Source organism: Pelodiscus sinensis, chromosome 1, assembly GCF_052426305.1.
Source record: "Pelodiscus sinensis isolate ZL-2025 chromosome 1, ASM5242630v1, whole genome shotgun sequence".
NCBI classification, from domain to species: Eukaryota; Metazoa; Chordata; order Testudines; family Trionychidae; genus Pelodiscus; species Pelodiscus sinensis.
In genome coordinates, this window is record NC_143052.1 from 155,555,207 (window position 1) to 155,578,305 (window position 23,099).

General features: G+C 43.4%; 2 protein-coding genes across 7 annotated transcripts in view; one reads left to right on the forward strand and one right to left on the reverse strand.

Moving 5' to 3' along the window:
• CMSS1 (cms1 ribosomal small subunit homolog) overlaps nt 1-23,099 on the reverse strand; it is a 356,232-nt gene that overhangs the window by 191,648 nt on the left and 141,485 nt on the right. Inside the window, exon 1 of one of the 4 annotated variants that reach the window (XM_075915712.2) lies at nt 17,738-17,761. The exons of the other annotated variants lie outside the window; for them this stretch is intronic. The gene's annotated coding sequence lies outside the window, so the exon portion shown is untranslated. Of the gene's footprint in view, nt 1-17,737; nt 17,762-23,099 lie in introns of those variants that run through there. 4 annotated transcript variants of the gene reach the window in all.
• Nucleotides 1-23,099, forward strand: part of FILIP1L (filamin A interacting protein 1 like) — a 297,957-nt gene that overhangs the window by 146,681 nt on the left and 128,177 nt on the right. The window lies entirely within an intron of this gene.

The window sequence follows — 23,099 nt, forward strand, 5'->3', positions numbered from 1 at the left end:
ATTCACTCAACAATAACGGAATTGATCAGAATAGAGTGTTAAGAAAATTTATCCTCTTACAGAAATAATATATACTTTTAATCTGCTAGTATATTTTAACACTAAATTCTCACCCGTTCCCTGTTAAAGTACTCATTTCTTACCATTTATGAATGAAACGTCACACAAAACACCTTTAAAAAAATTAAGCAAATGTTCATAAACTAACCTCCTAGATGTTAAAATGTGAAAAACAATGAATGATCCTGGCAGCACCTTAGAGACGAACAAAAAATATAGATAGTATCATGATCTTTTGTGGGCACAACCCGCTTCTTCAGATGAGTGGAGCAAGTGGTCGGCTATGTCTAGACTGCAAGCCTCTTTCGAAAGGCTTTTTCTAAAGATACTTTTGAAAAAGCCTCTTTCGAAAAAGAGCATCTAGACTGCAAGCGGAACTTTCGAAAAAGCAAGCCGCTTTTTCAAAAGGCAGTCTGGATGCTCTCTTTTGAAAAACCCCTGTTTGCATTCAAGAACGCCTTTTTTCGAAAGAGCACTTTCGAAAAAAGGCATTCTTCCTCGTAAAATGAGGTTTACCACCATCGAAAGAAAAGCCGCGTGCTTTCGATTTAATTTCGAAAGAACGCGGCTGCAGTCTAGACGCAGGTGAAGTTTTTTCGGAAAAAGGCTACTTTTTCGGAAAAAAACCCTGAGTCTGGACACAGCCGTCCAGAGGTACAAATAAATAGCAGAAAACATGAGAGACTCCTAGATGTTGGAAGTGATTTTTTTTTCTTCTGATATAAATATCACCTCACAATGCAGGTATGAGCCTCTAGTCTCTAGCTAGATTGATTTGGAAAAGTGCTTTAAGTCATCAAACACAGAGGATGTGATGTACGAGGTTCATAATGAAGTGGACATACTACAAAATGCTAGAGTGCCCCTGTGAAGTGCTGAGCAACCTGAACTCCTAATCGTGTGGTGTGGAGGGTGCTCGACAGTTCTCAGTAGCTTCTATAGTGGGTCCAATGTGTGTTCAACTTTTTGGAGGGTGGAAGATTTGCACATGAACTCAAGTATTCAACAGCCATGTTGTTTCAGTCTCCATCCTCTCACCTCCAGCCAAACAACTGAACAAAGCCTACGTCTGTCCCACCACCAAAACAGCATGCATTGCAACCAAATAAAGGACCCAGTGATTTCCCTTCATTGTCCATGCTATGGATGTTAAAGACTAGTCGACTATCCAATAATATCCGATACTGCTTATCGGATAGTCTGTCGAATAGTCGATTTCCTCGCCCTCCCTTGCTGCCTCTATCAGATAGAGGAAGTGGGGGGGGGGATGGGAAGTGTGGGGGAGAGGATGGGGTACTTCAAAGTGGCAGCGCCACATAGCTGTGCTGCCCCAAGGCAGCATTTCAAAGGGGCAGCCACTGCACAGCTGATCCGCGGATGGAAATTCTATCGACTAGTCAATTTATCATATTTTAACATCCCGAGTCCATGCCACCTCAGTAGCCAAGGTCCAAAATAATATTTTAAATACCTCTGTTAGAGCCGTCTCACACCACCAGCACCCTGATTCCTACCGTTCAACAATCAAGCATCAGGCCACAAACAAGCAACAAACAAGAGAAAATTCACCACCACTCCCTTCTGTATCAAAAAAGGATACTTCAAAACATCCTTCCACCTAACCATGTTGTACTGGTGCCAGGCAGCTTTGCTGGGAATGATCAGAGCTTTGTTTAAAACTTTTATCAGACATATTTCTGAAAGTCCATGAGAATTTACACAGGGATTTACAGAGAACTAAGGGAGTTAAGGCAAACAAGTCCCATATACTTTCAGTGCCCTTATGCCCCTTTGAAAATCCAAGCTTTAAAAATAATATCATTGCATAGCCATGTGTGTTTCTGTGTCTTCCCTCTATCCTTGAATTCCAGCTACCATTAGGGTAAGAATTGCTACAACCCTCTTTATCTGAACAAGTGGAAAAACAGAGAAAGGAACAAATGACAATGTGTTCAAAGACACCTCTGAAATACATGTTACCCCAAGAAGACTGAATTACAACATAATCAGAAACAGAATGAAGTCACAGCTGTGGCTTCAAATCAGGAACATACTTCCTGACGTATGGAGCCTATGTAGCGGAATTGTGAAATCTGCTATCTAATAGCAGAGGACATTTACAAGTTCCACCTCCTCCCCTCCAATCAGAGATGACAACCTAAATACACAAAATTTCAACCAAATAGATTGGGGACATGCAAGAGGCAATTCTACCTTGCATACAGGCATCCATTCCACTTCCTTTTTTCGGTGTGAAGGCAATTTAATTTTACTGCTTTCAAGAAACTTCCTATGAGAAAGCTATGCTTTCCAATGGATTTTTATTGCATTTTCCAAAGTTACATCATTGGAGCTGGGTAAATTCCCAATGGAACTGAAGGGTCTAAAACTGTAAGCTACTACAATAAATAATAATGAATATCATGGCTTATAAAATTTGCAATCTGAACACACAGACAAAAAAGAATTTTCACCTTATATAGTTACTTCTTAAAAACCTGCACTTTTCATGCTCCTCTTTGCCTGCCTGCCAAACATGTACAGCCACCACCACCAATTAATAATATTAACCATGTAATATATATAAACAATCACTCAGAGCCAAAAGCATGATTTTACTTGGGCTCATTTCAGGCAATAAGAAAAAATTAATCACAACAAAAATACCTCTTTGCAAAAAAAGTAATGAGCAACAATAGAGCTCACGTGACAAGCTACATGGAGACTTGTATTTTCTTCAGATTATTATTCATTTGCCTAAGGCCTCAGACACTTTACAGTAGGTAGAAAGTAGAAAATAAAGGGCATGATCCTACTGCCAGTGAAATAAATGGACATTTTGCACAATGAAGTTTAACATAACAAAACAAAACACAAAATCCGTGCCCTAAAAGAGATTATAATCCCAAATCTCAATCATGCAGAAGTGAAGACTCCAACTCCAATCCCCTTCTCTGCGACTAACCTAAGCAGGGCCATAGGAAGCACTCTCTGGAAAGGAAGTCTTCAAGAGAACTGAAGATCTGATCCGGAGAGATCCATGTCCTACTGGTTCCAGTTCAAAAGGAGTTGTGGGAGCTCAGCACCTTTAAGCATTGGGCCCTAAATGTGCGCGGGGGAGGCGGAAGGGAAATGGAAAATATTGAATGACTTCCCATAGGGGCAAAAGTAGAGGTGAGGAAAACCCAGCAAAGCTTGTAAAATGTTTCTATTTTGTGCTACTTTTCAGATGAAGGAAAGCAGCTTAATAGAATATTTGACATAGAACACAAAAGACTTCTGCTGCCCAGTTTATGCAGGTTATTTGGTGTCTAGCATAATATTCACTATGTGTTAATTTACAATTATAAATGTTGTTGAATAAACAAACCAGAGAACAGTAACATGTGAGATCCCACCTTCTGTATTACACAGGGTGTACCCCGGGTGTGTGTGCAAAGGATGCAAAAGCACCCCCTCATGGTTCCCCAAGTAAGCATGCCCTGGCCGGCTAGGGGAAGGCTGGGGCTGATTTCCCTGTGTACTTGGGGGGAGAGAGGAGAGTCACAGAGAATACATTCACACCCTTGCAGTCCACATTTACAAAAAAAAAAGCACACACACCCTCACACAGAAATTTGTGCGCACGGGCCTGTTACAGTGTGCACAGAAGGAAAAACCACGATAACACTATATTCCCCAAACTACTGAAGCACAATGTAGTGGTTCACTGAACATAAAGCAAATCTGAACTCGAGCTTTAGCATGAAAAGGGGAAAATCCAGATTATGAATTAGATGAATGCCCAGAAGTGACAGTACAAAAGAAAACTTACATGGTTTAATTTCTGATTGAATGAACTTTGATGCTTACTTTCAGATTTCTGAGTGGCTGCAGAATAAGGTCACAGGGCTGTGTGAAATCTGTTATGAAACTCAACACCCAAGAATTAATTACAAACTTGAATCTCAACCTAGTTTTGTTGTAATCTAGATGCTTAGATACTATGCTGAAGAGTATGGTATACAATGTCTGGAATAAAATGCTGCACTAAACAGTCTTAAAAATAAGGAAAGTCTCAAACGGGTAGATGTGTTAGTCTATAACTTTAAAAAGAAGTACTGCCTCTCTCCAAGTTACGAACGAGTTACAGACCAAACACTTGGCTGTAACTCGAGCTGTTCGTAACTCGGACCCAATTGAGTTACACGTGACCGCACTGTTCGTAAGCACAGGTCGCGTTCGTAACTCAGGGACCGCCTTTACAACCGCTCCCTGGGAGCTTTGGTCGTAAGTGCGAATGGTCGTAACTCGACCGTTCGCGACTTGGGGAGCGGCTGTAGTCCTGTAGCACCTACAGACTAACCAATAGATATAGATATAGAATCATGAGCTTTCTTGGGCAAAACTCACTTCCTCCGAGCACAGTGGAGAGAAATGAGGGAACACTCACAATTTATAACAGAAAAAGAAGGGGAGAGCACCTGTCAATTGTAGGACCAGTGCTAATGAGGCTAATTGAGTGGGCCAGAAGTGTCCCATACTTAGTTTTTTTATGTCAATTGGGTGTTGAAAGTAAGGAGAGCAGGTTTTATAATGGGCCATCCAGTTCAGGTCTTTGTTCAAGCCACGAGAGAGTGTGTCAAATTTGTATATAAAGGCCAATTCCCCACTCTCTCTCTGTAGCTGGCTTTTGAAATTCCTTTGCAGAAGAGTTTTCAAAAGTTTGCAAATGCTGGATTTGAGAGACATTGACAAACATGTTTAGAGCAAACTTGGGCGACTCATAGTTTTGAATGGTTTACATGAAAAACCAGGTCAATCCAGACACTCAAGCAAGCCAAAAATCAAAGTGTCGATGAACCCTTGTAAACCAAATCTGATTATTGTACACCAATTGTAAAACCCATAAAATGGCTACAACTGAATTTTTAAAATGTTAAGTTAATGTCCCCACTGCACTTATGAACATGAAAAACACCAAATATTTTTGTCTGAAATTCAAGTAGATCATCCCACACAATGCAGGGGAAGCACAGCAGAGGTCTGGACTTGTGCACAGTTGTTTTATTCATGTCTTGATAAAATTATGGGACATCTGTGGGGCTTTTTATCTTTTTCCCTCTTAAAACAAGAGTCATTTACACTCAGACTAAGTAGCAAATGATCAAACAAGTGGAATAATGATCCTAATTGTCCTTTTACTCACTCACCATAGACATGAGTTCATGAGTGAGACAGGCATGCAGTCTCATCAGACATTAGTAAATACTTTTGATCTTCCTTTGAAGAAACTCTTCTCAGGATATTCAAAAGCCTGTGGTTTATTTTCATGTATGCAGGAGAGCAATGGTGAAGAGAACACTCCCACATACAGAAATCTCAGCAAAGCTATGCTTGTTAAACTATCCCTGAAGGAAAAGAGCAGCAAATTAGGATGTGCTCACTGAGCTGTATTAAGTGTACAGTTTCACTCTTCAATCCATGCTGCAATCTCTATTTTCGATTTGACATTTCTTTTACATGTGTAGAGTTCCCATCGCTGTGTTTTACAGTTTACTGTTTTCATTATAGCCTTATCTCCAACTCCACAGCAAAAATCAATGAAGATGGAAACAGAAGGACGCAAGTGGTTAGGAAGCTAATGGGGTGCTGAGAGCCCACACTAACTTTTCTCTTTAAAAATAAAATAATTTTTAAAAATAAAAACAAACAGTAAAATCCCCAAATCTGGTGGTTACTTCCTTTTAATTCATCTAGAACTATAAAGCTGACATTATAAAACCATTTGTTTCTCAAACTGAATTATCTTGAGAGAGCTCAAATTAACAAGAAGTTTTCAGAATATTTTATGCCACTTAATTGGAGTCCACAAACACACATAACCATATACTTTATCACAAACTCTGTATTAGAAGAGCAATTCTGCCTGTCACCACAAGGGGATAATCGGTATATTGCAAGTAACATACTGGCAGGTAAGAGAGTGAAGAGGTAGACTTAATCACAGAAGTCAGGTATGGAAAAGTCACATTAGATGACATCTCATTTTTTTTCCTACCTCTCTCTACAAAATTGTTCTATATTTTGTATCATGAAATCAAACAGAAACTAGACAGAATCACCAAGTCAAGTACAGTCCTCAAAATTAACATAATTGAACGAATGTTTAAAGACATGGAAACAAGATGAGCTAGAAAAAAAAGGATGTACCTGGAATAGGATTGCTTCTCAATAAAGCTTACAGAAATGAGATTAAACAGAGACATTTGGTAGCGTGCTCTGTTATGGTACAGCTAAATCAATGCTTAAGGTTTGAAAACTAGAAAAAAATGCTATTACAAATCAAGTTAATTATAGCCCTTTTTTGTTAAAACATAGTGAATGATAACAGTTTACAGGGATGGAGAAACAAAATACACTTGATAGCTTTCCCAAATTATGGATCTGAGCAATGCTGGGTAAATCTGCTAGTACAGGCAGTCCCCGAGTTACGCGGATCCGACTTATGTCGGATCCGCAGTTACGAACGGGGTTTTTTTCGCCCCGGAAGACGGGAGCGGCAGGACGCCCAGATGCGCCCCGGTCCCGCCGCCCGCGTCCTCCGGGGCGAGAAAAGCTGCTCCGCATCTCCCTGGTCTGCTGGGGGGAAGAACCCCTCCCAGCAGACCAGGAAGACGCGGAGCAAAGCCGCGGAGGACCCGGGCAGCGGGACTGCGGTGCGTCTCGGTCCGCCCCCTGCGTCTCCCTGGTCTGACCTCATCAGACCAGGATTTTCTCCGGCCTGTGGTAGAGCAGCTGGGGCGCTGCCAGTTGGTCCCGCAGCGCTGCTCTGGGCGCTACCGGACCAACCTGGCAGCACCCCAGCTGCTCTGCCCCAGGCGTCCCCAAGTCAGCCGCTGCTGAAACTGACCAGCGCTGACTACAGGAAGCCCGAGGCAGAGTTGCTCTGCCCCGGGCTTCCTGGAATCAGCCGCTGATCAGTTTCAGCAGCAGCTGACTTGGGGACGCTTGGGGTTCTTAAGTTGAATCTGTATGTAAGTCGGAACTGGCGTCCAGATTCAGCCTGTTGAAACTGATCAGCGGCTGATTCCAGGAAGCCCGGGGCAGAGCAACTCTGCCTCGGTCTTCCTGTAGTCAGCCGCTGGTCAGTTTCAGCAGCGGCTGAATCTGGACGCCAGTTCCGACTTACATACAGATTCAACTTAAGAACAAACCTACAGTCCCTATCTTGTATGTAACCCGGGGACTGCCTATACTGTATAAAACTGTTTTGTATACAGCAGGTTTGAAATGTTTTAAATGTGATTACATTTGCCCAGTTAACCAGCATTGCAAGAAATTATCCAATACATAAAAAATTGTATAAATAATTATAATGTAGCCAGGGCCGTCCCAAGGGGGGGCAGGACACAGGGTCTGGGGCAACCCCCTCCCAGTGCCACATGTGGGGCCAGAGGCAGCCCCCACACTATCACAGGCCCCATTCCTTCCCCCCACCACAGGCCCCATCCCCTTGTCTCCTCCTGTGCAAGGCAGCCTGGGGAATTACTGGGGCCTGATGCAGCGGCAGCAAGGTTCACCCGCCCCCACAGGCAGCGGGAGCCAGAACAGCTCAGCAGCCTGCTCCACCCGACTGCGCTACTCTCCCAAGCTGCTGCGCCTTGCTTTTCCATGAGCAGTGGGAACTGGAGCACCTAGGGTGGGGTGCTCTGCTTCCTGCTGCCCCTGAGAAGCCGCATGCCAGGGGCCGGAATACGGCAGCAGGACGGAACAAGCTGCCAGGCCTTTCTGGTTCCTGCTGCCCACATGGCACGAGAGTTGATCCTGCTGCTGCCACCGCCGTTGTGCCAGGCTCCTGTAATCCTCTGGTCCCTCCCAACCATAGGGCTGTTTGCGGGAGGCTCCAGTGGGGCACCCAAAGCATGAAGACTGGGATGCCTACCCCAATTCATCCAATGGATGGGCCGGCTCCAAATGTAGAACTAACATCAATAGCCTGTCAGTGACAGTAGCCTGTACCAGCTCCAGCAGGCAGTTATGGAATGACATGCCGACAGGGAAAGATTCTGCTTAACCTTAACCCTGACCATAAAGGCCAATTCTACACTATGACCCCCGCCCTCTGCCCCTACCATCGATCTAAAATATGAAACTTTGGCTATGCAAATAGTGCAGCTGAATTCGATGTACTTAGACCTACTTATTGCAATAAGGCCAGCAGCTGATGCTCTCCTGTCAACTCCACCTACTCTTCTCATCCTGGTGGAGTACCAGAGTCAACAGGAGTACATTCGGAGGTCAAGTTATCTCATCTAAGCAGACACAATAAATCGACTGCCGGTGGATTGATCACTACAGTAGTTGGAGACTAGGCCTAAGAGTCTCTCTTGTGCCCTAAAATACAAGAATGTATATCGCTTCCAAAACTTTTTAAAAAAATATTTACTTTACCACCCTGGATATTTTTGTTATCCATCAAAATCACAGAAATGTAGGAATGGAAGATGGGACCTTGAGAGGTCATCAAGTCCATCTATCTGTTTTCACCATGTAAACCTAGACCAATCCTGACCGATGTTTGTCTACCCTGTCCTTAAAAACCTCCAAAGATTGGCATTCCATAACCACCCTTGAAAGTCTATTCCAGGACATAAATTGCCTCATAATTAGAAAGTGTTTCCAAATATTTAAGATAAATCTCTCTTGCAGAAGGGTAAGTCCATTACTACTTCTCCTACATTCTCTAGACATGAAGAACAACTGATCACTGACCTCTTTATAACAGCCATGAATGTATTTGAAAACTTATCAGATCCCCCATCATGTTTCTTTTCTCAAGACTATACATCCCAATTTTTCAACCTTTCCTCATAGGTCAGGTTTCTAAGCCATTTATCGGGTTTTTTTTTTGTTGCTCTTCCCTAGACTCTCTCCAATTTGTCCACATCTTTCTTAATGACTGGCACTCAAAACTGGACATGATATTCCAGATGGGACCTCACCAGCATCAAGCTGAGCAGAACAATTGCTTCTCAAGTCTTACTTATGACATTACTGTTAGTATACTGCAGAAAAATATTAACTTTCCCCACTCCCAACTGCTTCATATTTTTGGCTTTTGAGATCTACTATAACCTCTGAGCAGTACTACTCCCTACCAATGTTCCCTGTAAGCCAGGGCTACTCAACTTTGGAAGCTCCGGTGGCCACAATGATACAGCACATGCTGAAAGCCGCAATTTAAGGGTGGTTGCATATATATGCAAATATATATGCAAATATATGCAAATAGCTTATTTCATACTGACAGGCATGAATACAAAGATTAAGGCAAGACTACACAACACCCTGGCCCCATTTAAGTCAGTTCTGCTGATTTTAATAAAATGCAATATTGACCTGATTTCCACCCATATGACAGCACTTTTAATGAGTAATGACAGTCCAGGAATTTAACTACTAAAACGAGCGTCAACAGAAGACTATTATATTGACTCACCGTTGTGGAGTGTGATCCCAGTGGAGGCCATGTTCAAAGGATCCTACCTGCAGGCTGTGTGTTGAGCCCCGCGTAAACCCAAACCGCACCGTGGGCCACAAACAAACGGGTTGTGGACCGCATGCGGCCCATGGGCCATGTGTTGAGTAACCCTGCTCTAAGCTTTTCCATCAATGTGCAGAATAAAATCTGTCATGTGCACCACGGCACATGCAGATGTGCACCACAAGTAGAAACACGTGCTTATGGGCACTGTGGGTGCTCTGCTAAACAGCTGGGTGGCATTTGAATCTCTCCTGGGCACCCACACAAGCACTCAGTTTACAGAGAACACGGCTCCCTACCCAATTATTCCTAATTTTGTAGTTGTGCATTTGATTTTTTCCTCCTACGTGAAGGACTTTTGCACTTGTCTTTATTTAATTTCATCTAGTTGATTTCAGGCCAATTCTCCAATATGCCAAGGTCATTTTAAATTCTAAACCAGTCCTCTCAAGTTCTTGTTTCTTCTCTCATCTTGGTATCATCCACAAATTTTAAAAGCATAAGCTTCACTCCATTATCGAAGTCATTAATGAAAATATTGACTAGTACCAAGCTCTGGAACGATCCTTGTGGAACTGCACTAGATACTCCCTTCCAGTTTGAGAGGAAACCATTTAGAGTACTGTATGGTTTTTCAACCAGCTGTGCACCCACCTTATAGTAATTTCATCTCGACCGCATTTCCCTAGTTTACATATGAGAATATTATGTGGGACTGTATCCAAAGCCTTATGAAAACAAGCCTTGGGTTTATTAATTCCCCCCATCCACTATACCACTAAGAAGGAAATTAGATTGGTTTGGCATGAGTTGTTCTTGAAAAATCCATCTTGGTTGTTATTTATCAACCTATTATCCTCTGGTACTTGCAAACTGACTGGTCAATAATTTGTTCCAGTAACTTTCTAAGTATCAAAGTTACGTTGACTGTTATACAATCAGGTCCCAAGATGCTGGACTAGAGAGGTTCAACCTGTAGTTAAGTAATCCTATAGAAAATAAGACAGGAAACTCCTTTTGTGATGACTACAGGTTGGACCTCCTTGGTCCAGCACGCTTGGGACCTGAGCTGTCCCGGACTAGGGAGTTTGCTGACCCAGGGGAGATCAGTGCTCCCCTGCTGGCTGGGCCGCTCCCGGGTTTCTCTCTCTAGGGGTCCCTGCCCTGCTGCTGGCCCAGCATGACTCCCCACCTTGCTGCCTGCCCTGCTGCCCCAAGGTCTCCTGGCGTCCCCACTGCCAGTCCTGCTGCCACAGATTGTTCTCTAGGGTTCTCAGCTGGGACCACCCACTTGCCACCGGCCCTGCTGCCACCGGAGGTTCCCCAGCTGGGGCTGCGCAGCCACCCCACCCCACTGCTAGAGCCACCTGCTGCCACTGGGGATACCGGTCACCTGCCTCTGCCAGCCTCACTTCAGCCAGGGGGTTACCCAGCTCAGACTGCCCAGTCACCCCAGCCCTGCTGCCAATGGGGGTTTCTCCAGATTCCTGGCTGGGGCCGCCCAGCTGCAGGCAGCCCAGCTGCAGCTGTGGATTCCCCAGCTGCCCCCACTAATGCCCCATGTGGCTCCACTAATGCCAGGAGTTCCCCAGCCAGGGCTGGGGTTCTCCAGCCACTGCCTGGCCCCATTAATGCTGGGGGTTCCGTGCCAGGACAGGGGCTCCCCAGATGCTGCCTGGTCCAGACCACAGATGCTGACGGACCAGAGAGTCCTGGATTTGGGTGGAACACTAGATTAGAATTAAGTAGTCAGGAATCTAGTTTAACTATAAAAGTTGTCATTGACAATAATTCCATGTTATATCAATCTCGAGTCCAGTGTCATTTCCTGCAGTTCCTTTGCTCATCTTTTTAAAGAAAGATACTATGTTTTCTCTTTTCCAGCCTCGAGGGCCTCACCCAGCCTCCATGAGTTCTCAAAGATAACTGCTAATAGTTCTGAGATTGATTCAGTTAGTTCCTTTTCCCTAGGGTAAATTTTTTATGTCTCTACCAACTTAAATACATCTAACTTTTCTAGATATTCTTTAACCTGATCTTTTGCTATTCTGGCTTGTGTTCTTCCCCCTTGTTAATACCATATTAAGCATCCACTCAAAATGAGCTTGCTTAGAGAAAAATGACAAAGTAGGCATTAAACACCTCAATCTTGGTGGTCTCCTTCCTCTTTAAGGCCACGTCTACACTAGACCTGGAAGGTCGGCTTATGGTCTGCAACTCCAGTTATGTAGAATACATCACAGGAGTCGGCTTACTTTAAGCCGACCCGTCAGCTTCCCTTCCTCCTTATGACTGCGAAGAATACAGAAGCCAGATGGAGCTATCCTGAGCATTCAATTTACAAGTCTATACTAGACCTGTTAAATCAAACGCCAGAACATCAATCTCTGGTATGGCAAGTGAAGATGTGCCCTAAGTGTCAAGCCTACACTTTCTTTCATCTTTCTCTTGTTCCCAGTGTATGTCTAGAACCTCTGCTTCAGACCTTTTAGGTCTCTTGCTATGTGAAACTCAGTTTGTCTCTTAGCCTCGCTCTCATTTTGTCCCTATATGCTTGTGCTATTCCTCTGAATTCATTCTTAGCAATCTGTCCACATTTCCACTTTCGGTAGGATCCCTTTTTTCAATTTTAGGTAATTAAAAAGCTCCTGATGGAGCCACATCAGCCTCTTACTTTTTGTGGGGATAGTTAGCTGTTGTGCCCTTAATATTATCTCTGTGTGAAAATGGCAGTTCTCCTGAACTCTAAGTTTTTCTTCTCCAAGCCTATGAACCTATGATCATATCCACCCAAATTTTAATCAATTTCCCAATTCACAACCAATTTCTCTCTGTTAGAATAAGGTTTAAAATTGCTCCTTCTACAGGTACTTTCTCCATGTTCTGAAACAAAAAGTTGTCCATAACACACATTCCAAGAATTTAGTGAACATTTTGTGTCTGCCACCTACCCCCTAACATCTAATCCCATCTTGAGTTAGTAATGTTGAGTTAGTAATGTTAAATTAGTAATGTTTAATCAGCTATTCAGGTAGTTGCTGGAATTGTCGACTACTTGATTAGTCAATAAGGAGGGAAACTGCAGAGCCACAGAAGGATTAGCTCCCAGCCCTAGGACCTAACCCCACTGTGGCTCTGCCTTTTAAATGTATTAAGAGCCTAGTGGCTCTTAATACATTTAAAAGGCAGAGGCGCAGTAGGGGGACCAAGCGCGAGCCAGGAATCAGCTGATTCCCGGCTCACACCCGCGCTGCGTTTCTTCCTTTTAAATATATTAAGAGCCTAGCAGCTCTTAATATATTTTAAAAGCAAAGGCACAGTGTCTGGGACTGGGCACGAACCAGGAATCAACTGATGCTTGGCTCATGCCTGGTCCCCTGCTGAATCTCTGCCTCCCCTGTCCTCCCACAGAGATGGTGCCGGGGGGGAGCCAGCTTTTAAGCCGGCTCTCCACAGCACCAGCTCCTGCTCCCCCCTTTGCTGCATAAGCTTATTGGTCAGTCAATTACTCAACTAGTTGTTTACATCCCTATCTTGAATCCAGCTTAACTTTCTGCCTCAGTGATATCCTGTGGTAATGAGAGCACCCCCAATGAGAGGCCATTTGAAAAAAAATAATTTGTTTAATCAGCTATTCATTTCCCATCTTTCAATTCCAATGAATGTCTCATATTCTGAAAGAGAGAAAATCAGTTTCTGGTCTACTTTCTCTATACCATTCTCTTTTTGTCCTTAAAAAAATACGAGAGTCACATACATCTTCAAATATTGTAAAAATATAAGATCTTAGTCTTTCTGTTACACAGTTGTCTGTTAGCCACTTAATTTTAGGGTACATAGATAAAGGCTGCATTTGGGTATATAATTTGTAAGGTAGGAACATTTTTCTTTTCATGTAGCAGTATTTCCAGCTTTTGCTTTGGATAGTCCTGTAATTACAGACTATACTTATATACTGACAGCTAAATTACAGCAGATGCATAATAAATATTAAACCACAAAAGCTATTTAAATAACGTGAACTGTGTCTTAAGCTCATAAAAAAGGCAAACACACATATACTTGGAATGCAACCTGGCATAATAAATGAACTATAATAATGTTGTGTTTTATTTCAATGGGTGATACTGACGATCCCAGGTGAACATCATGTCTTTGTTTAAAAGGGAGTAAAAGATAATGTAGCTCAGTTTCAGATGTTTAGAACTGTGTTCTTTAACCAGGTTTCTTCAAACACATCAAAAGTGTTTGTCCTCACTGAGAACTAAGTTCCACAGTAAGTTCAATGTATTAGAAAGAAACCATTAAAATTATAAACTAAGCATGTGAATCATTTAAATACAGGTTGAACCACTCTAGTTCAGCACCCTCCGGACCTGAGTGGTGCCAAACCAGAGAATTTGCTGAACCACGGGAGGTCAATATTGTGTAGCAGCATTACCAACACGTCCACTGCTTACTGGGCTCTTCGAAGATATTTAGGGGTAAATTAGAGCTAAATAACCGCACAGAACACTGAGAGCCAGGACTGGCGGCTGTGAACAAACTTTATAGGACCACGGGAAACTTGGCCACACCCATGATATTTGGATATCCAGCTAACGAAAATCATGCTGGACCACGGATTTTGCAATGTCAGAGAGTTCCAGACTAGAGAGGTTCAGCCTGTAGTGAAAAAACATTTCCTTCAGACACTGATATCTCATAAGCTATCCGGTGGAGTTAAATGAACCTCCCCTCTCGGAGAAGAAGGAAGATCAATTTTAGCTAAGAGTAATCTGTCTCCCTTTCCCCCAAAGTTATAAACTCCTGAAAATAGGGTCGTATAATGGCAGAGCTTTGTCACTCATCACTACTTTATAGCAAGCTATATACACTATGTATAGAATAATTTAACTTCCGAATGACTGATGCTAATCATCTTTCCATTGAAATCAATGGAAAAATCTTTGACTGGGCTAAATTCCGCAGGAAATCTAAGTACGTCTACATCTTCAGTATTTAAGTTATATTAGAATACATTCTGATCCCACAGACTATCACCTACATAGAAAAGTTTAAACACCTTTACTCAATCTAGAGGATTTGCAGCCAGTTTAAATGTCGCATATGAAAAAGGAAAGCAACATACAGGAAGGTGCAATAGAACATGTGTTTTTTGAGTAATGGTCTAGGTCTTAGGGTATAGCTACACAGCAGCTGGAAATTACACTTGCTATGTAAGCAACTACTATAGCTGTGTGAACAGAAGAGATAGCCCATGTAATCATGACTTAGAGGCTAGCAGATTAGCGTAAATACAAGGGAAGGTGGTTGGTGGTATCAGAATCAACAAGACAATCTGTAAACCACACTACAAAAGATTTGGAGACCCCTGATCTGAAGATCGTAAATTGAAAATATAGACAGCAAGAGATCTTATCGAAAAGTAGTTCCTGGAGACGTACAATATCTGCAGAATTCTGGTAAAAAAAAAGTCTTCCTATGCCAATTCTGCACAGTCTGTCAAATGATCCTTCCAGACCTTTCCCAGGCTCTCCACATCCTTAAAAAGGGGAGAAAAGTCATAAACTAGACTCAACTTCCACAGCACTGACAACCCACCAGCTGCTTCTTCAGATCATGAATGAAGGAACTAGACTCAACTTCCACAGCACTGACAACCCACCGGCTGCTTCTTCAGATCATGAATGAAGCAAAGACTCAAATCTACCCATCAGCCTAGGAGAGTTTTCTGGAGATGCGCTTTCAGTGCTCTTTTGCAGGCTTGTATTGGCTTCCGAGGCCATGCTGTCAGATCTCAGCAAGGAGTAGCGATGAAGGAAGCTAGTTTATAGGGGAGGAGGGTGTGTCATACCACTTTTACCATGAGTTATTGCTATGGAAGAATGCTCTCTGATGACCTCAAAAGACCCCTGGTGGCAATCTCTGACCCAGATGGGCTCCCTCATGCAAAGAGATGGTAAACTAACCATTAGTCAATGGGAAGAATGTATCAGGCCCCCATCACAGAAATGGCTGTCAAGATGCTCTTTTTTTCTTTCTTTGGAAACATTGAACATAATCGTTTGGAGCCAGATTCTTGCCCAGCTTGAATAACTACTCTTCTGTATTGTGTTGCAACTGCTACACGGTCCTGCCATGAGGGCAGGGGACTGGACGCAATGACCTCTCGAGGTCCCTTCCAGTTCTAGTGTTCTACAATTCTATGCTACTGCAGGATCCTGAAGAAGGTAGGACGAGGAGTGCAGTGCTCCCGCTAAACTGCAGTGGCAGCACAGCTTCACAGGTGATTAATCAGCCCCGCCCACTCAGAGGTTCAGGACTCTGTGCATAAAGCTGACTGACTGAGCCGGGCTGATTAATCTGTGAAGTTGTGCTGCTCTGCAGCCTAGAGAGAACATTGACCAGGAGTCCCAAGTTTTAACAAGACCCTATTACAGAGAGAAATCCAGGACACTTATTTACTCTCCCTGTGACAGCAGCTTGGCTTCCCTGTGATAGCACACCAGGAGGGTCATTGGAGAGCAAGAAGGGAACCTGTCCTGCCCCTGGATCTCCTGGACACCTAATTCCATCTTGCAGACCCTGTCAAGAAACAGAAGCGTTTGCTGAATCTTTGAGAGCTCCCAGGCGAGTTAGCTGTTGAAGAAAAGAACTCTCTTTTTTTGACCATATCCCTTTAAATAAGAGGGTTTTTTTTTTTTTTTTTTTTTTTTTTAAAGAAACACATAATTCCTTGCTTAGTCATGGACTGTTGGAAGGAATACCAAGTTCTCATCAATCCAGGACCTATATCATGGGATTAATGGACGACTTGCTCCTGTGAGCGATTTTGTTAGCTCATAAGTCAATCAATGGCTAAAGGAGAACATACTGATGGGAAAAGGAAAAAATATGTATATTACTTAAAACTGTACAGTATCTGTGGTGAAGTCATCTCTGCAGGATATTTCAGTCTTTCCCACAAAAACAGTGGGGATTTCTGAGCCACCTGCTTATCCACTACTGCCAAAGAGACTAATGCAGTTTCATCTCCCTCGTAATATGATTGAGAGAGTGAGACCAAATTAAAGTCATAGAAACATTCAATCATTTGTTAATGTGGCTCTTAAGGAGAGTACGTTTAAATCTACAGATTAGCCCACCAATACGATTTCTTTCTTAAATGTAAAGAACATTCATGTTAGGAGATTAGGGGGTAAAAACAATTTTACAGGACCTCAACCCCCAAGAGGAGATCCTAAGGTCTTAAACCTCCCTGAAGAAATTACTTCCCCTAACTTTGGCTTTCCAAAGGTGTGTCTACACAGCACCCTTACCTCGAAATAAGCTACGCAATTTACGCTATACAAATTGCGTAACTTATTTCGAGTTAATTTCAAAATAGCTTATTTTGAAATGTGGTGCTGTCTACACAGCACCAAATTTTGAAATAACTCTCTATTCTGAAATGCCCCTGAATTCTCATGGAATGAGAGTTACCGGGACGTTGGAATAAGCCGCCCGTTATTTCAAAATCTATTTTGAAGTAATGAGCTGCTCCAATAGACGCAGAATAGCTATTTCAGGATACTTCCGGTATCCCAAAATAGCTCCACAGTGTAGACATAGCCCAAATGGAGAGAGGGGGAGAGAGTGGAGAAATGCTGCAATTTAAGACCCACTCATTCGTTTCTGGCAATGTGACTGTGACAGGGTCTACAGAGCTGCACTGCCTCTGGTGAGCAGATATATCATCACCGTGCCATGTACACCAAAATGCCTTTGCAAACTCTACCATGAAAGCAAATAAGGGATCATCTGAAGGTAAGTAAACTGGCTGAGGTTGTATAGCTAGTCAGCAAGAGTTCCACATGGGAATGATCACATGGAATAGGTAGCAAGCATAGAATTCTATTGCAATGTTGTAACTAGACAGTAGAAGTACCACCACTGCCTAGTGAATGCTTTACAAACAATAAATACTAAAAGAGAGATGCAAGATGGTATAAGGTCTCCTCCTCCTCCTCTCCTTATCTCGCTGCTAGCAGCTGTTATTCTGTGCAAAAGTTACTGGGGGGAAACTTAATTAGCTCAAAAGAAGAAGATACTACAAAAAGTGATACAGTTGATAGCTCTGTCCTCCAATGGGGATTACATTAATCTTACCTCAGTATGATCTCCATCTCCGCTACAAGAGGGAAGAGTGTCTCTTGATGTGGTTATTATAGTGTATAGCTAAGAGACGGGTATGCAGAGGAAAACATTTTCCACTCATTAAGCTAATGTTCAGAGCCCTGGCTCTAAAGAGCTGACAGACCCTTTAGAGTGCCATGAGACAGCTGATATCCAGAAACTTCATGGTGCTATTAAAACGTTCTCCTCTTCCGTTCATTAACTTTCATGTGGGTGGAAAATGTTGCTTAATGTAAAAAGACAAAAACGCTAGTGGAATGTTTAATGACTTTGTTCCAATTTATGTGTTACACTGGAACCATTCAAAAGCTGACAAACCTTATACAGAAAATCAGTGTAGTCTACACTACAATAGATTATCTCTCTGCAGTGGCCACAGGATAGTACTCTGCAGCCAGTGGGTGGTCTAAACTAGAGGTTTTCAAACTCTGGGTCATGGCTTGTAGGGGCAAGCTGCTAGCAGGCCATGGGACACTTTGTTTACCTGTGCCTCCGCAGGTACGAGAAATTGCAGCTCCTGTTGACCGCGGATTGCCTTTTCCCACCAATGGGAGCTGCAGGAAGCAGAATGGACACAAAGTATCTGAGAACATCCACTATAGACTAAACAGCAAGCCAGCACAGAAAGGGATTTTTTTAACCTTATCTTCACAAACAATGGGAGCGTGAGAGTGATTCTCAATCTGGATTAAAGTAATTAACTGGAATAGTCTTTTGCATACTAATTCCCAACTGTTCTTGATCATCTGTTTATCTTTATTATTTGAAATACACATTGTATGATGTGACACAGTAATACAAATAAACTTTCTTGATTAAAAAAAAAAAACGATTTGTAAACATGTACTAGAAGACATACCCAGCATTGCCCAGGTCTGGCCCAGGGCAGGAGTGGTGCCATGCATCCTAGCAGCTGACTTCTCCCTGGATCAGCCAGGAAGGAGCAGAGGGGACTGTCTTGGTGCTGGCTGCCCGGTGGTCACGGGGTCATCAGAAACCAGCCCAGGGTCAGGTGTGCACCTCAGACAGTGGCTTGACCCCGGGGCCAACTCGGGAGTAGGGGTGGGTCACAGAGAACACCTGCCAGCGCTCCCCGGTGCCAATCCAGGTGTGGGGGAGGCCATGCAGCAGCTTGCAGCTATTCCCCAGGGCAGGCCAGAGTGTCAGCTGCTGCTGGCCTGTAGCTTCCCACTGGGGCACTTGCTGTCCTCCCCCGCTCCTCGCCCCGAGGCCATTCCACAGAATAACTTCCTCTTACTAGACTCTTCCCTTTCCATTTTATGAAAAACAATCAAATTCAAGCCACATCCCATTGTCCTGGCACAACCAAACCCTGACCTTGCTTTCAGTTAGGATAAGAGGAAGCTGCATAGCAAATCTGGTGCTCCTAGCTCTTAAAGTTTAGGAGGTGCTCTTGAACAAATGGACTCAGAGGTGGACAAACAAACAGACACATTTCTAAAATATATAGATAGATTAGAAAAGTACAATGTTCACTCATTGCCAGATAGGCAGGATGCCATTACCACACCAAAACAATGACAGAACTTTAAAAAAAAAAATCAGAACATCAAAAGAAAACACATAAAAGTGCATGAACAAGAGTAACCAAGTGAACCATGTACAAAAACTCTCAACTCTGACATGTTCCTTGTTCTCCTTTCTCTGATTGCTAAACACTTGGTGCTAGGGAGTAGGGATGTTAATTTCGATTTATCAGCTAATCAAGTCGTTGATGGAATTTCCATTGACTACTCAATTAGTCAATAAAGGGGAAGGAGGGTACTTGCTATCTCTGCTGCGCCTCTGCCTTTGAAATGTAATAAGAGCCGTCTGTGGCTCTTGCTACATTTCAAAGGTAGAGGCGCAGTGGGAAACCCCGCACAAGCAGGGACTGAAGCAGTCCCCCTCGCACCAGGTCCGGACTGCTTTTACATTTCAAAGGCAGAGGCATAACAGCTGGGACCCAGCACGAGGGAGGACTGCTTCAGTCCCCAATCACGTCAGGTTCCCTGCTGCACCAATGCTTCTTCTGTCTGCCCCCAACCCCGCACCATGAACATGGTGCTGAGATGAACCATCTTTTAAGCTGGATCCCCCCCAACACCGGCTCCTGCTTCCCCCCACCTCCTTGCTGCCTCTAAAATAGAGACCGGGGAGGGAAGGTGAGAGTACGTGAGTAGTCAACTCAACTACTCTTTTACATCCCTACTAGGGAGCTGGTGGAGGCATCCACAGGAGATGGGGCAATACAGAGGAATGATTGGCCAGTGTTGCCCTGCCCAGCTGCTCCTGGGGCCTGCTTGCCTGGGCCAAGCAGCCATGGAGATTTCCAAGCTGTTTCTGGTCAGCGTGACCTGGGACATAAGCCGTGCCATGGTCAATGTGACAGGCGCAGGTACGCTTGTGATCATAGTGTTTTCAACTGCTCAAACAGCTCTTGCTGCTGAGCTCTGCCCACCTCCCCCTGCCACCATGCTTGTTCCAAGAACTGCAAAGCAAGTGCTGGCTCCTATGCTGAAAGGCTGTCCTGAAGCTATGCAGCTAGCCTCGGCCTTCCCTCTTGTCTTTCCTCGAGCCTAAAATCCCTTTGCTTTGGTGTGGGAACTGCTTGTTGGCCCTGTCCAGAACTTCAACTACGAGTTCATCATGGAATCACTTCCTCTTGCAACGGTCCATGAAGGTACATTTGCCCAGGCTTCTGCCCCAGCATTGGTGAGCTGTGGAGGTTTTGTAGCCTCTACAGGTTGAGGGGCTGGACTAGGACAAGATAGAAAATTATTGTCTCAAAAAGCTCAGTGCAGGAGAACAAAAAAAAAATCCCTAAGGAATTTCTGACATAAAATGTTACTTTTCCAAACTGAGCTTCAGTATGTGGTGAGCAGGATGCTACAGACCACAGAAGCTCCCTAGACACAGCCTGGGTAATTGCAGCAAAAGAAATGCAGAGACAAAGGTAAGTACAAATTCAGACCTCTTTATGGTTTCCTAAAAATTCCAGAACTACGTGGATCTAGGCTACAGGGATATCAATGGCCATGCTAAAAAAGTTTTTTCCCTCCCTATCATTTCAGGCCTTTCATATTCTGGAGGACATATTTTGGTGGTGCCCAACTGGCAAGAGGAGATGCTATTCCAAACTACCAGTGGGACACTTAAAGCATATGCAACATAAGCATTCAAATGGATAGTGACCAAATAACACATCTATCAGTGGAGTAGGCTGGTCCCCAAACTGAGAGGAACACAGAACTTGCCATTCCTGTTCAGACCATTCCTCTGTGAAGTCCAGAATCCTGCTACTAGTTGTAGCCAAAACCTCATGTTTCATAAGAAGAGGAAAACTCCCTTTCCCTGGCCTAAAAGACAATTCTGTACCTGGGGAGGAAATGCCCTCTTGGAACTCTGCAATGCTCAGTTTATAACAAGCAGGCACTTCAGTTTAGAGTGCTGCATAAAGACTATGCAGAACCCTGTAGAAGAAAAATAGAAGTGGCTTTGTGTATTATTTATGCATTTGATGGCATTCTACACTTGCAATATAGTGGTGTATAACAATCAGATGACTGACTGACTGCTTCACCCCTGTATATATTGCAATGATTCTTATTGACCAATTTTACTGGGTCCTATTGTGGCAGGCATTGTACACACATACAGTTATAATCTAAAAGGCAAGGCACCACAGGCAGATAAAACAAACAAGCATGTTGGGTGGGATGTGAGGGGGGAAAAAAGAGGGTAACATAAATATTAGGTGCATCAGAGGGGTAGCCGAGTTAGTCTGTAACTGGAAAAACTTAAAAAATAACTAATAGTCTTGCAACACCTTAAGGTACGTCTAGACTACAGGGTTTTGTCGACAGAAGTTTTGTCGACAGATACTGTCGACAAAGCTTCTGTCGACAAAGAGCGTCTAGACTACATTCAGTTCTGTCGACAAAGCAAGCTGCTTTGTCGACAAAACCCTGTAGTCTAGACACAACCCTATATGCAATAACACCTTCTGTCGACAGAACTCTGTCGACAAAAGGCGTTATGCCTCGTAGAATGAGGTTTACCAGCATCGACAAAACTGCTGAGTTCTGTCAACGTTATGTCGACAGAACTCAGCGGTAGTGTAGATGCAGGTATAGTTTTGTCGACAAAAGTCCACTTTTGTCGACAAAACTCTGTAGTCTAGACACACCCTTAGAGACTAAAAAAACATGTAGATGGTATCATGAGTTTTTGTGGGCACAGCCCACTTCTTCAGATGAATGGAGTTATTAAAGGTCCAGTTTCTAAATAAATAGGGTCTCTAAGGTGTTAGTCTCCAAGCAGCAGCAAAACTATTTGCTGTTTTTATAAATATTAAGATAAGCACAATTCTTAACCAATCAAACTGTAATCACAACATGCCACCTGTCTCGCCATAATTATATTGCGTCTTCCAAATACATTCTAGAAAACGTAAGTTTTGAGGAGGCACTTGAATCAGGAGGTGGTGCTGGACTTATCGTGAGCTCCTACCCTTAAACAGGTATCATGAGCACTTTGCCCAAAACTGTTATATTCTGGCTCTGGGATACCAGAAGAAATAAGTTTCCTCCTATGAGGACTTTAAGAATACTTTAAATTCATTATGTACCTTTGACAATGAGACTTTACCATCATAGAAAATGTCCAACGATACAGGACTCTACTTACCTTTCTATAATGTTCTTAGTCAATATTAACTGATCAATCCATATTTATGTTGAAATACAAGCTTCCTCATCTCTCCTACTCTTTGAATCATCCTCCTGCGGTGAATGGAACATAGTTGCTACTGAGGGGTAGCCGTGTTAATCTGTATCTTTAAAAACCACAAGTAGTCCTGTGTCACTTTAAAAACTAACAAAGGTATAGGATCCTGAGCTTTCGTGGGTAAAACTCACTGCATCAGATGAGCTGGAGACTCTCTAACTCATCTGATGAAGTGGGTTTTACCCACAAAAGCTCATGATCTTTAACCTTTGTTAGCCTCTAAGGTGACATGGGACAACTTATTGTTCATAAATGCTATTATATTTGTTACTAGAAGATTTACCCGGCATTGCTCAGGTCCCTAACTCCATTTTTGTTTTTTGGAAAATAAAATGAAAATGCACATGCTTCATTTAAATCAATGTTCTGAGGCGGGGCTGAGGGTCAGAGGTTCAATATGCAGGCTGTCCCCAGGACAGGGGACAACCCCAGCCCTCTCTCATCACAGCAGCTTGGGGCCAGGTGAAAAGCACCTGTCCAAAGCCACTGCAATTCCAGCAGGCACAGCTGGGAGAGGAATGCACAACCTCCATTTGGGGCAGGACCA